The following is a 17,085-nucleotide window of genomic DNA, read 5'->3' on the forward strand; positions in this document are numbered from 1 at the left end:
TAAGCCTACTTTGAAAATGGAAAAGTTAAAGATGTGCATATGATATAATGGAATTCTTTGTGCCCTTTTATGAGAATAGGATATTTCATGATTGAAAGAATCCATGAAATTTTGCTATTACAGGTCTATCCTTTCCTTTGAGTTTGAGCATGGAACTAGGTTACTTTTTTGTTCTTCCATGTATTTACAAATCCATTATCAATTCTCTTTATGATGATTATTTCTTTTATTTAATGTCTGCATCAAGAAGGATGCAACTTCTGAGCCTCACACGTACAAGGTGACCTTCTGTGTAACAAGAGAAAATAGATTAAATAGGAAATAATTTGTCCTATAACATGTATTTCACGTTTTAGCAAATAACAGCAGAACAATTTGTATCAATGGTCCTTAACTCTAGAATGATATAATAGCATTATTGAAGTGCTTATGAAATACATTTTTATTATCTAGTTATTTATTGCAAAGGAAGAGATTCTTTACAGGTCAATTCTTAAAATAATATATTTCTGACCACTCTCGAATATAACATTTAACTGGCACTGTTCAGAATTTAACAAAACCCATTTTTTAAAAATTATTTTAAGTGGCAGCTTAATCATTGTTTCTTCAATTTGTAGAATCTGACTGCAAATATAATGAAAAAAAAGTTTTTTAAAAATAAATACCCCTTTACATATTTCCTAATTCCAAGTATAAAATAATTTTACTTTAGAAATTATTCAAAAGAGTATATCTAATTATATTAATTTTCTTACTCTGTTTCAAAATATTTTACTTTACTATTTTAATAGTGTCAATATACTGAATATGAGTATATACTATACTAATAGTACCAAGCAAAAGAACACCTTGTAGCCGTTTCTAAGCTTGATTTTACACTTAAATCCCTGGAAAATGTACTGCTATGCAGTTCAGTTGAGGCTTGGCATCTGTAACCAAAAGTAATTTTTATTTGATATTTACATATTATGTTGCCATTTTTAGAAGGTAGTTATACAAAAAGTGCACTTTATTCCTATAGGTTTAACAAACAAACTCCATTTTGTTTTTCTTGTCCTGTAGTTCAATGCGTTTGAAAAGAGATTAGAAAAATAAAACTAATGTCTTAAAGTATAATTGATAATGTGTTCTTGGCTGGTGTAACTTGGAGGACTTATGGTATTAATTTGAGCTAAGGCTGGATGGGAAGCAAGGTGATTTGTTCGTTATGATTCACCACTGCAGCTCATGTACCATAGTAAATAGCCAATATTTTAATATAAGGGATTGAGAAATAATTTCCTCACAGGGTGAACTTATTTTTTAATGTATTAGCCATAGCTTGACATGATATGAACTTATTTCATAAGGACAACGTGTCACTATTTGAATTTTGCATGGAATGTTAACTAAACCAAGGAGTATCATAGTATAAATTCTATCTTGGTAGGCAATAGACATAACTAAACTAGGATAAAATATAAAAGGTACCCAGTATTAAGGGCAATTTAAAATGGAAGAAAAATACCGGGAATCTAATATAGTTTTGGATTACATAGGCTAGTATAATAATTTGTTTTTTGATTTTGTTCAGTTCCTTTTAACCTTTCAACTATCAGTTGTATTTATAAATCTGAAGTTCTAATATATATTATTAGTTCTGTTGCTTAAGATTACGTATAAATGCCCCTTAATCACATGGCCCTTTTGAAATTTTTCTCGACATGACCAATGTCCTTTCCTCAAGAGTTGCTAACCTGTCATTCATAGTTTATGTTTATCAAATTTCTAATAATTGATTTTAGGACCATTATGATTCACTTATACAGTTTTGGTATTTCTTGGATGCAGCATAAATCACAAGTAAATAGAAATATTACCGGGATTATTTGTAAATCTTGATGAATAAATTGAAAAATACTAGCAACTTTAATACAACCCCAGGATGATAACATTAAATTACTTCTAATGAGTGATTTAAAAGTTAATTGACTACTTTTATAACAGTAACAAATGGAAAAAGATATTACATCCCCAAGCATTTTTCAAAAACTTAATGAGGCAATAAGAGCTCTGTAAAGCAGGTAATCACTTGTTAATTGATCTGTTATTAGGATTATATTAAACCTGGAATAATATATTTCCTTCCAGGTTTCTTTAAAACAGACAAGGTAGTCACACCCTTCCTGGAAAATCTTTCATCTGTTGCTTAGGTAACCAGTTAGCCATTTATTACAATAGGAAAAGTAGTTGACAGATCATTAGTGAAATAAATATATGATCTCTGTGAATTCCTATCTATCTACATGTACTAACTGTCTTGTGAGTGAGAATACATCACAGCCCTTAAAAGACATTCCTCCAAAGTGTTTGATGGGAAGAGTGTTATGCTGGGGAAAATAAATGCGAAGAAAAATTACCACCCTGTGAGAATTAATTTGCTTTGATTTCATTTGAAAACTTCTAGATACATTCAGCAGTATTCCTTAGTGAAACCCACATGTGAGTTAGCTAGCAGGATAAATGGAATAATTCACCTTTCAACATTTCTTTGTTGGCATCCTTCAAACATTAAAAACTGTTAGGATCCATTATAGTGCTTTTACCCCTCTCCCACCTCACTTCCATATTTTAGCCCTAATTTTTTCTACAAACAGATAGGTTTCCACATATTGCAATGTAATAGATTCATTCTTATCTACACACCAGTGTCAGTTTCCTTTTATCATATAATTTGTGGAAGATATCTAACTTAGGTTCTTTCTTCTCAATCTACACTTGAAATCGGAAATGCCTTTTTGTGATTTGTCTCCCTAAATTTCAGACACTTTTCAGAAGTATTTTCCACGTAAAATAAACAAAGCCAAACTTTTTTGTATTGGTTTGTTTCAGAGCTTGAAAGAGCCACAAGATCTGACCTGTCCAATTCAGAAATGCTGTTTTTTCCACCCTAACAAACAAGATCATATTAATCATGTAGTGAACCAATAAAGATGAATGCCTGATTAACTCCCTGGCCAGAATTAATTATACCGGGAGCAGTTGTTCTTACAACCTAAATTAGAGCTTGTAAATGATATGGGTAGTCAGTGAATTACTGTTTTTGATACGGTGTTGGAAATGTGCATTAGATGTATCTTACACCAATAACAGGTTATCCAGTGGTGATGAGATTATAATGTGTAATTAGTCTATAAATATACTAGCTATTTTTGTAATTACAGTTGAAGTAAGTAGGCATTTATTTTACTTCCTGTGGGCAAGCTAGCTATATCGTTAATTCTTAGTGTTCTTTGTCCCTAATTATTTTATTTAAAGCCAGAGATTGTTAGCATCAGACTGAACAAGCAGTATTAAAGTATTTCATAAGAGGCATCATAAAACAAAAGGCATTGGTCATTTGATATAATTATTTTTGTGTTCTTATAACTGCTTATTTTAATTTTCTTTTCCTGTAGATTGTTCTCTGTATCCTTTTTCAGGAGGTTTTTTTCTCCGTTCAAAATAACAAAGCCTTTGTTATTGTTTTTCCCGACATTTATCATTGCATTCCCCTGTGAAAAAGTGAAGAAAATTTCTCACTAGTTTTTTTATTTAAAAACTATTTTTTTCAGTTTATTAGGATTGATTTTGTGCTATTGTACCATTTTTTGTGACTGTCCTCAAACTCAATAATTATCTGTTTTCTGTCTAACCTACTTCTAACAATATACTATCAAAGTTGTTTAGCTTTACAAATTCTCTTTTTGTGTTTCTATCATTTATTTTTCCTAAGGCTGAGTGATCTATGGATCATTAGGTTGTTTGTTGTATAATGTAACCATTGTGGGTTTTGATTTACCTATTTTATTGTATAATTTTTTTCCTCTTCCTAAACTTTATAAAGTAAAAAAAAATACTCTTCAATACTTTGGCAACCTTGAAACTCAAAAAGAAATCACACAATTAGTACTTTGTTATTGTGCTTATGTATGATATGTATACAAGACATTTTTATTTAATGATTGGGAAAATTTGAAATGAACAGTCATTCAAGTTTAAGAATTATGGACATTAGGGGCACCTAGATGGCTTAGTCAGGTAAGCAACCTGGTTTTGGCTCAGGTCATGATCTCATGCTTCATGGTTTGAGCCCCGCATTGGGCTCTGCACTGACAGAAAGGAACCTGCTTGGGACTCTCTGTCTCCCTCTCTCTCTGCCCCTACCCAACTCTCCCTCTCTGTCTCTCAAAACAAACGAACAAACAAACAAACTTAAAAAAAAATTAAAAACATGAGGAACAAAATTAAAAAAAAAATTTAGAGATTATTACACTTTGTTGTGAGCTGTAATGTGCTGCATGTAGTTATTCTAACTTTATTTTTTAACCTCAAAAAACTTTCCAATCAAAAGATATTTTAAAGTTGAAAGTTTAAAGTTTTAAAATGGTAATGTTTTTCAGTGATTTCCTTTTCTGGTGATAGAGAACTAGGAAACTAGGACCAATTTGCCACTGGGATCCGTTAAAAATTGGACAATATATTTATGAAACCAGCTTATTTGCAGATATACTATTTACATTTTGTTGTATAGCAAATGAACCCCAGATTTAATAGCTTAAAGCAGCTATAATTTATTTAAAATTTTTTTAATGTTTATTTATTTTTGAGAGAGAAAGAGAGAGAGGGTGCAAGTGGGGGAGGGGCAGAGAGAGAAAGACGTGGGGGCGGGGGTGGGGGGGAGACAAAGAATCCAAAGCAGGCTCCAGGCTCTGAGCTGTTAGCACAGAGCCTGAAGTGGGGCTTGAACCCATGAACCATGAAATCATGACCTGACTGAGCCACCCAGGCACCCAGCTACAATTTATTTAATTCACAAATCTGTGAGTTTGGAATATTGAGTGTCATTTTGGTATGAGTCAGGTTTAGCTGATAATGGTGACACTCCTATCTTTCAGGTAATGTGTTACATGAAGCTTCTTGGCTGATTTACTTCATCTGGAATGGCTGAGATGACTGAAGTGTCTTTCCATAGTTTTTCATTCTTCAGCAGAATAGTCTGAGCTTGCTCGTATGTTCACTGTAAGGCTCCCACAAACAGCAAGAGTGTAAGTTGCAAGGAACAACTGAGTCTTGGGCTTTGAACTCATACAGTGCCATTTCTCCAGTGCCCTTCAATTAGCCTAAGCAAGCCAAAAAGCCAGACAAGATTTAAGAGGTGGGGACATAGAATTTGAGATTCCATGTTTTGATTAGAGGAGCTATAAAATATTGTAACCATTGTTCACCTGGCACATAAAGATCCTACAAAGCAGTGGAGAATTACAGAGCTAACTTCCAGGGAAAGAAGGAAGTACAGAGTGATTAAATTGACCTTTGGATTTGCTGTTTTCCTTGTTACCTGATAATTCCAGCAAGGAATTTCAATTGAAAGAAATTTCAATATTTTGAAACTTGTTTTTGACAGATTTGTGGGGATAGGGAGACAAAAATGAAAATCCAAGGTGCACCAGGGAAAGGACCTTCATAAATGCTCCATACTCTGGGCTTTGATGGGTACACTATAGCAATTTTCCTGGTAGAAAATTAAATTCAGCTTAAATATAAATTCTCTTTGGAGAAATACACCATCATTCCAGGACTCAAATGATTTCTATAACATTGTCACATATAATAGCTAGCATGTAGTTTAAAATAACCAATCAACCATAGTCATATTAGAACAAACTACTGAAAACCAAAGACGTACAAAAATATTAAGATAAAGTTAAAAAAGATCATCGTTAAAGGATTGAAATCCTACAGAGTATGTTTTCCAACTGTAGTGCAGTTAAGCTGGAAATGTACAATGAAATGTAACCACAAATTTGTCATATGATTATAAATTAAGGGTGCACTTCTAAATAAGATATTGATAAAGAAATAAGAATAAAATTAGAGAAACATTTGAACTAAATGATAATGGAAATACTAAAAATTAAAACTGTGGCATGTAACTAAGGCTTCATTGGAAAGAAAATGTATAGCTTTAAATGCATAAATTAGAAAATCATAAAAGCTAAAAATCAATAACTTAATAATATATTCCATATTAGAGAATGTAAAATAAAAGGAAATAATTTTGAAGCAGAAATAAATGAAATATAAATAAAATAGCAAACAAAAAATGGGAATATGAACAAGTGAAAGTATGGTTCACTTTATTTTTTTTTTAATTTTTTTTTAACGTTTATTTTATTTTTGAGACAGAGAGAGACAGAGCATGAACGGGGGAGGGCCAGAGAGAGAGGGAGACACAGAATCTGAAACAGGCTCCAGGCTCTAGGCTCTGAGCTGTCAGCACAGAGCCCGACTTTGGGCTCGAGCTCATGGACTGCGAGATCATGACCTGAGCGGAAGTCGGACGTTTATCCGACTGAGCTACCCAGGCGCCCCGAAAGTATGGTTCATTTTAAACGTCTAAGAAAATTAAAACCAGGTGAAGCTGATCAAGAATTACATGAAACGATAAAAATATGGAAAATATTTGCATAGATACTTTGAAAAAGAGAGTAAGTAGCCAATAAATATATAAAAGTCTTCAATTCTCCTATTAATCAAGGATTTTCTACTGACCGAGGCCTATACTTCTCTACTAAGACCATCAAAGGCATCCGAATAATATTCTTACTGATACTCTTCTACATCTCTGCCTATTCTTAGCTGCATTCACAATTCGTATCAGTCGGGATGGCTGTAGTAACAGGTAGTTCCTAAATCTCAGTGCCCTAAACAAGGCTTATTTCTTAGTCCCACAATGTGTACTACGGACACTTAGTGGCTCCACTTGCACCTTCCTTATTCCCGCAGCTCTCTGATATCGCAGCCATCATCTGCACTACCATGTTTATGCAGACATCACAGAAAAAGAAAGACCTTTAATTACAAAACAGCTCTTACGGCTTTGTTTTTAATTTGTTCAAGGAAATCATGACTATGTCTAACTCTAGAGGCAGGAACCTGTTCTGAAAAAGAACTTTGAATATTGCTGGACATCACTAACAGTCCTTACTTATTCGACTTAGAATTTGCCTCATTTTTTCACAGTATTTCCTTCCTCTGTTATCTTTTTAGACTTCTTTGCCTTTTACAGGCTTTATCCTCTGTCTCCTCAGTTTTCTGCGATCTGATTTTATCAATCTTTCTCTCTTGTGCTTTTCTCTATATTGGCTATATCCTTTAAAATAAGTTTCTCTTATCTGAAATGCAAAACAAAAAAAAAATGCTATCATTGACACTTCTTTTTTTTTAATATTTTTAAATGTTTTTATTTATTTTTGAGACAGAGAGAAACAGATCATGAGCAGGGGAGGGACTGAGAGAGAGGGAGACACAGAATCTAAAGAAGGCTCCAGGCTCTGAGCTGTCAGCACAGAGCCCCACGCGGAGCTCGAACTCACAGACTGTGGGATCATGACCTGAGCTGAAATCAGACGCCCAACTGACTGAGCCACCCAGGCGCCCCTCATGGACACTTCTTACACCTTTAGATATTCCTTCATCTTTTGTCTTTCCTTTCAAATCCAAAATAATTACATATATATATTTTTTTGTATTTGATGGTTTTATTTCCTCAACACATACTAACCCTTTAATTCTACCCTTTCACATTCAAGCACATCACTAAAATCTTTCTCATAAAAATCATCAGTGTTTCCTAGTTTGTAAGAATTAATGATCTTCATTTTTTATCCTGTTTAAGTTTTTCCTTTACTGTAATTGGTGACAGTTTGTTTCCTATCCTCATGTCTACCTCTCTGTCTTCTATTCAGTAGCTTCTCATATATGTCTATCTAATAATGGTCATTCTCTCCAATTTTCAATTTTTTTTTAGTTTACTTTTACCTGTTCCTAGCTCTCTCACCTATTCTCTATCAACTAATATCTAATATGCATTTCAGCTTTTCCATATTATTCTTATATTTAGGCTAATATCACTAATTGCCTGATTGGCAATTCCAAGTGAATCTCTAGCATCTCAAAACTCAACATGCCAAAATGTGAATTTATCATCTATTTGTATTTATTTGCTTTTTCTTCTGAAGTCCATATTTCAATGAATGGCATAAAAAATAAACTATCCCAGCTTGAAACCATGTAATTATGATTGAATTCTCCTTTCTCATTTTTTCATAAGTTCAAATGAATCTCCTTGTGAAAAGCTATTCTAACTATTTTTCTTAGTTCTAACTCCTTATTAAATTTTTGTTTACAGTTTCTGTGTCTACCTTCCTTTTTTTTTCTTTTTTTCCAAATGTACTTTAGATATTAAGTACTTTTTGTAGAATTAAGGCAACACTTCTCTATTCATGGCTATTAATTTTAGGATTAATCTGAGATTCCATCCCTTGTCCACAATAACTTAATTTAGTTAGGGATATATGAGAATCTAGGCCAAATTTATCCCAAACTTACAGAAAAGTTTGAAGTGAAGTTCAAATATTTTTTTTTTCCTCTGAACCATTTGAGATTAAGTTGTTGACAATTCTCCATTATTCTCTAAATCTATAATATGTAATTCATAAAAACAACATTCTCCTTCATAGAATCAAAATAACTATCAAGATCAAGAAATTAATCAATGCATTAATACCACTCATATTAGTTTGCTGTTGTTCCTGGATGAATTTCACACATTTATTACGTAAGAGTTCTGGAGACCAGAAAGCCAAATGTGCCTTACTCAGCTAAAATGAAAGTATTGGTAAGGCAGCATTTCTTCTGGAGGCTCTAGAAGAGAATCTGTTTCCTTGATTTTTCTGGCTTGTGGAGTCGACCTACATTCCTTGACTCATGGTTCCCTCCCTCCATCTTTAAAGCCAGGAACATAGCATCTTTTAATCTTTCTTTGACTCTGACTCACCTGTGTCCCTTTTTCAATTATAAGGATTACATTGGGCCCACTTGAATAATCCAAGGTAATCTCTCATCTTAATATCCTTAACTTAATCACATCTGCAAAGTTCCTTTTGCCATGCATAGTACCATAGTCATGGGTTCTGGGGATTAGATGTGTACATCTTTCTAATCTTTAGATCCAGCTTAACTTTTATCAATTGACCTACCCAATAACACCCCTTAGAGTGAAATAATAAATCTTGAATCATGCATTGCATTTAGTTGTTATGTTTCTTTAGTTTCTTTTTATCTGGAACAGTTCCTCAGTCTTTCCTTAATTTTCATGTCCTTGACAATTTTGAAGACTGAGTGTTATTTTGAAATGTATTTCTCACTTTGGCTTAGTCTATAAATCCTTATGGTGTTATTTTTATTTTGCATCCTATCAGGTAACAACATTTGTTAACTAGTCATATTGCTGATAATATTCACTATGATCAAAGTGGTATCTGCTAGAATTCTCTACTTTAGAGCTACTCCTTTTTGTTTTGCTATTAATAAGTATTCTATGTGGAGGTATTTGGGGACTATATAAATATGCCATTTCTCAAACTTTCAATTTTTTAATGTCTTTATATCAGTAGGGATATAATGGTAAAGTTAATTACTATTTATTTAATGGGTTTTAATCTGTTACTATCATTATTTATTTTGAAGCTCGCATTGTCTCTATACAATGGAAGTCCCTTTACATTAGTTTCAGTGTTTTCATGACCTCATTATGCTTTGAGTACCTTTGTGTTTTCTAGCTGTGCTCTTGTATCAGTCATTTCTTCAAGGAGCACTGGCTCATTTTATTAGAGAATGAGAATTAGAAGCCAATATCTGAATGTTAAGTGTGTTTATTCCTATTGGGGTAATATTACTTTTAGAATTTCTCAGTGAACCAAGATAGGGAACACATACACACACACCTATCAAAAACTATGTGTTGGGACGCCTGGGTGGCTCAGTTGGTTGAACATGTGACTCTCGATTTCGGCTCAGGTCATAATCTTCCAGCTTGTGGGATAGAGGCCCATGTTGGGCTCTGGACTGATAGGGTGGAGCCTGCTTGGGATTCTTTCTCTCCCTCTCTGCTCCTTCCCTGCTTGCCCACACTCTTTCTCTCTCTGAAAATAAATAAACTTAAAAAAATATGCATGTACACTGAACTATCATTTCAAGCTCAGTACCACATTTTAGTTTTCTAGGACTAAACTTTTGGAGAAGGAGGAGGAGCAGAGAAAGAAAAAGGAGAGGCTTGGGAATAATCTTTCCTCAAATAAATTGAGGTAAAATATAAGTACAAGAAAATTTCCACTTTTAAATTCAGGATAGGGAGCATTTTCTTCATCCTCAAATGTTCCTTCATCCTCCCCTGACCTCTGGCCTCAGGTTAACTACTAATCTGCTTTCTTTCACTTTAGTTTCACCCTACCATAATTAGACACAAGAAGAATATTAAAGCATGTAGTCTGTTGTATTTAACTTTTTCACTTACCATAATGCAATTTAGATGTATCCATGTTGTTGCATGTATCTATATCTATCTATATGTTGCATCTATCTATATGTATGTATGTATATATATTTTAAGAGAGAGTGCATGAGCAGAGGAGGGGGGCAGAGAGAGAGAGACAGAGAGACAGAGAGAGAGAGAGAGAGAGAATGAATCATAAGCAGACTCCATGCTCAGTGCAGAGCCCATGTGGGGCTTGATTCCATAACCCTGGAATCCGTGATGACCTGAGCCAAAATCAAGAGTGGGATGTTCAACAGTCTGAGCCACCCAGGTGCCCCTTATGTATCAATAGTTCTATTTCAGAGTAGTATTTTACAGCACAGATATGTCACAATTTATTACAGTTGTTGACTTTGAGTGCTTCTCATGTTTTATTTCTATGAATAATTCTGTTATAAACATTTGTATACAAGTCTCTGTGAGAACATATGTTCTTTCTCTTGGGCAAGTAATTAGAGGTGTGATTGGTAGACTGTATGCTAAACATATATTTAAATTATAAGATGCTGGAAATCATTTCAGGAGTGGCAGTACTATTTTGATTTCACCTACAATGAGAGTTCTAGTTGCTTTACATCCTCCCCAGCACTTGGTAATGTTAGTCTTTTTTAATTTTAGACATTCTTATGGATATATAAAGATATCTTATTATGGCTTTTCTTTGTATTTCCTGGAGGGTTAATAATGTGAAACATCTTTCATGTGTTTGTTATCTACTTGGGTATTTTTTTTTAGTAAAATATCTTTTCAAACTTTTTGCCACTTATTAATTGGGTTATTTGTCTTATTGTTGAATTATAGGAGTTCTTAATGTATTCTGGATACACATCTCTTTCCAAGTATGTTTTGCAAACATTTCTCCCAGGCTGTGTTTTGTTTTTGTAACTGCACCTTTCAAAGAGCATTTTTAAAAAAAAATTTTTAATGTTTATTTATTTTTGAGAGAAAGAGAGAGACAGAGTGTGAGCAAGGGAGGAGCAGAGAGAGACACACACAGAATCCGAAGCAGGCTCCAGGCTCCAAGCTGTCAGTACAGAGCCCAATGCAGGGCTCGAACCCATGGACCACGAGATCATGACCTGAGCTGAAGTTGGACACTTAACCAACTGAGCCACCCAGGCGCCCCTCAAAGAGCATTTTTTTAAAAATTTTGATGAAACCCAATTTGTCCTTTCTTTTTATGGTTTATGTTCCTTCTGTCTTACTTAGAAAATCATGGCCTAATCTAATGTCATAGTCATTTTTTCTCTTGTTCCTTTGGACATTATATTGTTTTAGTTTTTACAGTTAGAATAAGATTTTTTTGAGGTAATTTTAGTATGTATTGTGAGGTAAAATTTTAGATTCATTTTTTTCCATATAGATTCAGTTATTTTAGCTCCACTTGTTAAAAAGACTATTCTCTCCTCCATTGAATTACTTTGGGAAATTGACCATATTAATGCAGATCTAGCTCTAGACTTTCTATTGTATCCCACAGATCCCCAGGTCTATCCTTTATCCTCTATCACACTTTCTTGATTAGTATTATTGTAGTTAAGTTATTCAACTCTGTTCTTTTCAACATGTTTTTTTTTGCTAAATCCTTTTCCTTTCTGTATAAATATTGGAACAGGCTTGTCAATTTTCTTAAAAAATGTTTATATGTTTTATTCAACCATCTATAGATCATGAATCTGAGATGATGTATGCCTGGACCTATTGTTGATGTCTTGTAATCCTATGGAAGTTGAGAATCAAGTGAACATTGACATGCATAGAGATATGAAGAGAAATTGTGTCCAGGTTACATCTTTTGAACCTCTGAATCAAGCAGCTGTTTGATTTTTTTTTCTTGAGGCAATAAATTCTACTTTTTTTCAACAAGCCAATTTATGATATTATTTTTTGTCCTTTGCAAATAGTAACCCTAAATTTTACATTCCCATCAGTTATTCTATTTCAGTCACTTTTTATCTCTTCCAGAACTATTGCTGCATAAAGCTATACATTCACAGCTATTAGATCAGATAATTTTAAGAAGCTTCTCATCACTTATAGAAAAATCCCAAACTTTTAATCATGAGATTTAAAACTTTTGATAATTGGGCCTTATAATTTTTAAGGCACATCTTTTACCCTTACCTCCCTCACCTCACATCATCTTTGATCCAATTGCCTTTCTCATTTTATCTCCAATATACCTTGAAGTAGCACTCCTCTGATGTTTTGTTATTGTTGTTGCTGCTTTAGAAAAGAGGCAATATCCTTAGCCAATGTAATTGTCTCTGTTTCTTGCCTCTTTTATTGTCATTAATGCTATATAGTGACATGGCAGAGCTGGCTGGCATTGGCTCTCAGGAACCAAGTGTTAATATTCAGAATTTTTTCATGTATTTACATCACTTACATCATTGGCCATGATGTAAATAATCTATGGATAGTGGCAAATGCTACAAATTAGGATTCCCACTGTCTAGGTCTGTTTGGACCTCTGGAGCAAAAATACTATAGACTAGGTGACTTAAACAATAAACATTTTTTTTTTCCTCTCACAATTCTGGAGGCTGGGGAGTTGAAGATCAAGGTACATGATCAGTGTCTGGTGAGAGCTTGCTTCCTGATTTATAGATAACCATCTTCTTGCTGTATCCTTATAAGACTGAAGGGGTAAAGGAAATCTCTGTGGTCTCTTTTATAAGGACACTAATTATATTCATGAGGGATCCACATTAGATTATGATCTAATTACCCACCAAAGGCACCATCTCCAAATATCACATTGGGGATTAGGTTGCACATATGAATTTGATGTGAGGGGACACAAACATTCAGTCTATAGCAACTTCCTATATGAATACCACTCATTCATATAGTAGAGTGGTTTACCAATATACCACTGACTGTGATAGTTATGGGTATTCTTATTTTTGTTTTATAGTGTTCTTGTTCCATAGAAGTCTGTCCAGAGAACCTGCTTCTTCACATAATGTGCATCCCACTAAGCACTAGCTTATCTCAAAGGTCTTGAACTTTTTCATTGTAATTATTCCCTTCGATGCAGGGAACTGTCTTCTTTAACAGATGGGTGTTCAAGAGGCACCCCCCACCACCTTGAGCATTATGTGTGACCTTGGGAAGTCATGGGCTTCTATCTAACTGATTGTTGTTATGCAAAACTTGGCAGACCTGATACACTTTGTTAATGCGACTTAGACAACCAATACAATGTTCCTGCAGACACTATCAAATGAGATTAGCTAACTGGGACTAAGTTTTATAAAGCTCTTGGCAGAAGAACAATTATCCTAAAATCGGTCCTTATCAGGGTCTTTGTTATTAATTGATGATTGATTGATAACATTCTCAATTCTACCTATTCTGTTCCCAACCTCATCCAAACTTTTTCCTCTGTCTGTGGTTTCAAAACAAAAGCTAAAATATTCTTTCCCTATATACAATTGCTGAACAGGCCATAATTTAATTGAGTTAGGCTTTTTCTAATGCTTAGACCTTCCCTAATGCAATATGCTGAATATTACTTATCTGGCAATGAGATGCAGCATGAAGGAAAATTAGAACTAAGAGTGGGGTTAGAGCTATGCCCGCGGATCATTGCAATGGGCGAAGGTCCTCCTGCCACCCAGCCTCTGTGGGAAGAAAGCATGCTCAGAGAAAATACGTATTTTGAGGGAGGAAGGAAATAATGAATCCCTGCTCTTCAAAAGTACTCTTGACTTGAATTTTCGACCACAACCAAACCTTAGAGAGTTTGGCTTAGTGTTCTGCCTGAGTTGGGGTGGAGTGGTCTGGTCAACTGATCGTGATACTCTGCCTCAAGGGAATTGGGTCACTTGCTTCTTCATTACTGCCAAGGATGGGGGCCTGAGACAGGGAGGTCTCAGAATTTGAAGGGTGTTGGTGAGCTTCTCAGGACAGAAATGAGTTTAGTAGTTTTGCACTTTAAGGGCAGAGATCATGTTCACCTAGCTGCTCTTCTATTGAGGGATGGTTATATATCTATATCTCTATGTCTATATCTCTATCTCTATATCTATATCATCTATACTGTATCTATATCATCTATTCTATATATCTATATCTATATCTTGATCTATACCTATCATCTATATCTATATCCAAATCTATATCTATATCTATCTACATATCTATATATATCTCCATATAAAGGATCTGTGTGAGTTCTTTTACACAGAATCTTACTGGGGAAAATAAAACAGAGGGTTCTGCCTTATGTAGGTTTGTGCATGGTTTCTTGTATATTCTTTTCCCCCCATTATCATTTAGCATTTATTAATATATAGGGGAGCTTTTGTTTTCAAATAAAAATTATTTTTAAATTAATTTAAATATTAATTATTAAAAATATAGACGAGGAGGAAGAAGTTTGGATGGGGATAAGGCGTATTAAGTAGAATGGATATTAAAAATTTAGACAGGATAGGGATGCCTGGGTGGCTCAGTTGGTTAAGCGACCGACTCTTGATTTCAGCTGAGACAATGATCTCACAGTTTGTGAGTCTGAGCCCCACCTTGGACTCTGCACTGACAGTGCGGAGCCTGCTTGGGATTTTCTCTCTCTCTGTCTCTCTCTCTCTCTGCCCTTCCCCCTGCCAGTCTCTCAAAATAAATAAATAAAATTTAAAAAAAATTAGAGAGGATTGTATTGTGTCTCTTTTTGTCTGACCATTTGTAATGGATTTGAGGACTAGGATTGGATGGATCCTTTTTTTTTTTTTTTTTTTCTTTAATGGGAAGCTCTACCTAAATCTTTCAAGTACAATCACTGTCAAAAGCAAACTCTCTTATAGCCTTTGGACTCTTGAGAGGATAGTAAATCATAAGGATATATTCAGGTAATTTATATAAATTCATTAAGATAAGGGGGTCATGTGGGAATCTTTTTAGGATGGTGTAAATGCTATTGCAGGGTATGGATCCTGAACCCATATATACCCACATATTTAACTTAGAATTCAGAAACCTTAAGTTTCTAAATGAGAAATCTCTACTTCCCTTTTTCCCACCTTCCTATTTAGCTTTTCTTAGCCCATAGAGTCCTCTCAAAAGGCCTAAAAGCTATAGCAATTAATCCTAGAAAACACTTTTCATAGAAAAAGGAGATGTTTAGAAAGAAAATCAATCTATTATTCTATTTAAAACTTTGTTATGCTCCATACAGTTATATTTTAAGTTCCAATAATGAGTAGATTGGGATTTTCTAATTTTAAATGCTTATGTTTGAGAATATGAATGAAAAAATACTAATTAACAACAACAACAACAAAAACCCCTGAGAATCATACACATTTCTTGCAGAACTCAAACTGTCTTCATAGGTAGAGCTCTGTTCTTTGGTTCTTCACTTCTAAGAAACATAAAGACATTTAAAAAAACACATTATTATATTATAGGACAGAAGGCTTTTTTCTATAGCTTTGAGGGGTTATATTGTAAATTAAAAGTAATTTCCTTTTGGTCAGATTTTACATTTTTTTTTGAAAAGTAGTTTAGGATGGATGTATTATCTTTCAAACAAATTCACTTGGAGACAGATATATAGATATAATAAATTAGGGTATTATCACTTTAATAAAAAGTTTCCACCAAGTTATTTATAGAGAATGCTATGGTGTGTCACCCAGATCCCCCTTTAGGGATCAATTTCCCTACTGTCACAAGAGTTACCTGCAGGCTATTGACAGTTAATTCCACCCTTAGGAATTGCTCTCAGCCAAAGAGAGTTGTGTCACCCATGTATGTTCTTTTCCCTTGGGTAGCTTATATATATTGACGGATTCATGTTGGGAATAAAATGTGTGCCCCTTTGTGTTTGGGGGGACAACTATGAACCCCTGCAACTTCAGAAGTCTCCATGGAATTGACTGAGTTTTTGTTATAAAAGCATTGCAGCTCGGCTTGTTCCTCTGTCCATTCCTGCTGTCCTCATTCCTCCACAGGTGTTGATCCAAATCAAATTAACCTTTTTGTGTTCAAATCCTTGTTCCAGATTCTGCTTCCCCATAAATGAAGACTGACCTAAGAGAGTTGGTACTAGAATTGGGGTGGTTCAAGGAAAGCAATTTTGAAAGAGACATTGAAGTTTGGTCACCTGCCAGTCAGACGGCAATGTGTACTTCATTATGGATGGTGAATGGAGTACAGATATTTCCTGGTATACTATAGCGGCACAATTATTAAAAAGTTTTCACCAATGGTGAACTGAGACAACATACCAGTAGAAGGGCATGCGCTGATGGGCACAATAATTCCAATGATTGAGAGACTTGACACAAGTTGTAAATATAGGACAATAGAATTTGATGTCTCCTTCTGAGTTCCATCCATTTACTGGGAAAGACAAACAAAGGCTTAGGTTGTTAATCACCAATTTAAAGTGAAACATGAAAACCAGAGGGTCTTTTTCGGTAGAATATGAAAAAACTCTCATCTCCTACAGCTAAATAAAACAAACAAAACAAAACAAAGGGTCAGACTCAATTATAAGGATTGTGGAGCTCTAGACAAGACTGAATTATCAGCCTCAGCAAATAATCTATGCCAAGGTTAGGGTCCTGATTGGGAAAGAGTGGGACCCTTCTCCTCCCCTCTCCCAGCTTTATTGAGCTAGAATTACATATAATGTTGTGTAAGTTTAAGGTGCACATGATGATTTGATGCAC

General features: G+C 34.4%; 1 long non-coding RNA gene across 1 annotated transcript; it reads left to right on the top strand.

Annotated features, from left to right (window-relative positions):
- The first annotated feature begins 6,282 nt into the window (after nucleotides 1–6,282).
- LOC128315145 (uncharacterized) lies at nucleotides 6,283–16,739 on the top strand. The gene is made up of 2 exons (XR_008297598.1): nucleotides 6,283–6,512; nucleotides 16,413–16,739. It is a non-coding gene; the product is annotated as an uncharacterized LOC128315145 (long non-coding RNA).
- Nucleotides 16,740–17,085: the final 346 nt, after the last annotated feature.

This window comes from Acinonyx jubatus, chromosome C2 (genome assembly GCF_027475565.1).
Source record: "Acinonyx jubatus isolate Ajub_Pintada_27869175 chromosome C2, VMU_Ajub_asm_v1.0, whole genome shotgun sequence".
Classification (NCBI taxonomy): domain Eukaryota; kingdom Metazoa; phylum Chordata; class Mammalia; order Carnivora; family Felidae; genus Acinonyx; species Acinonyx jubatus.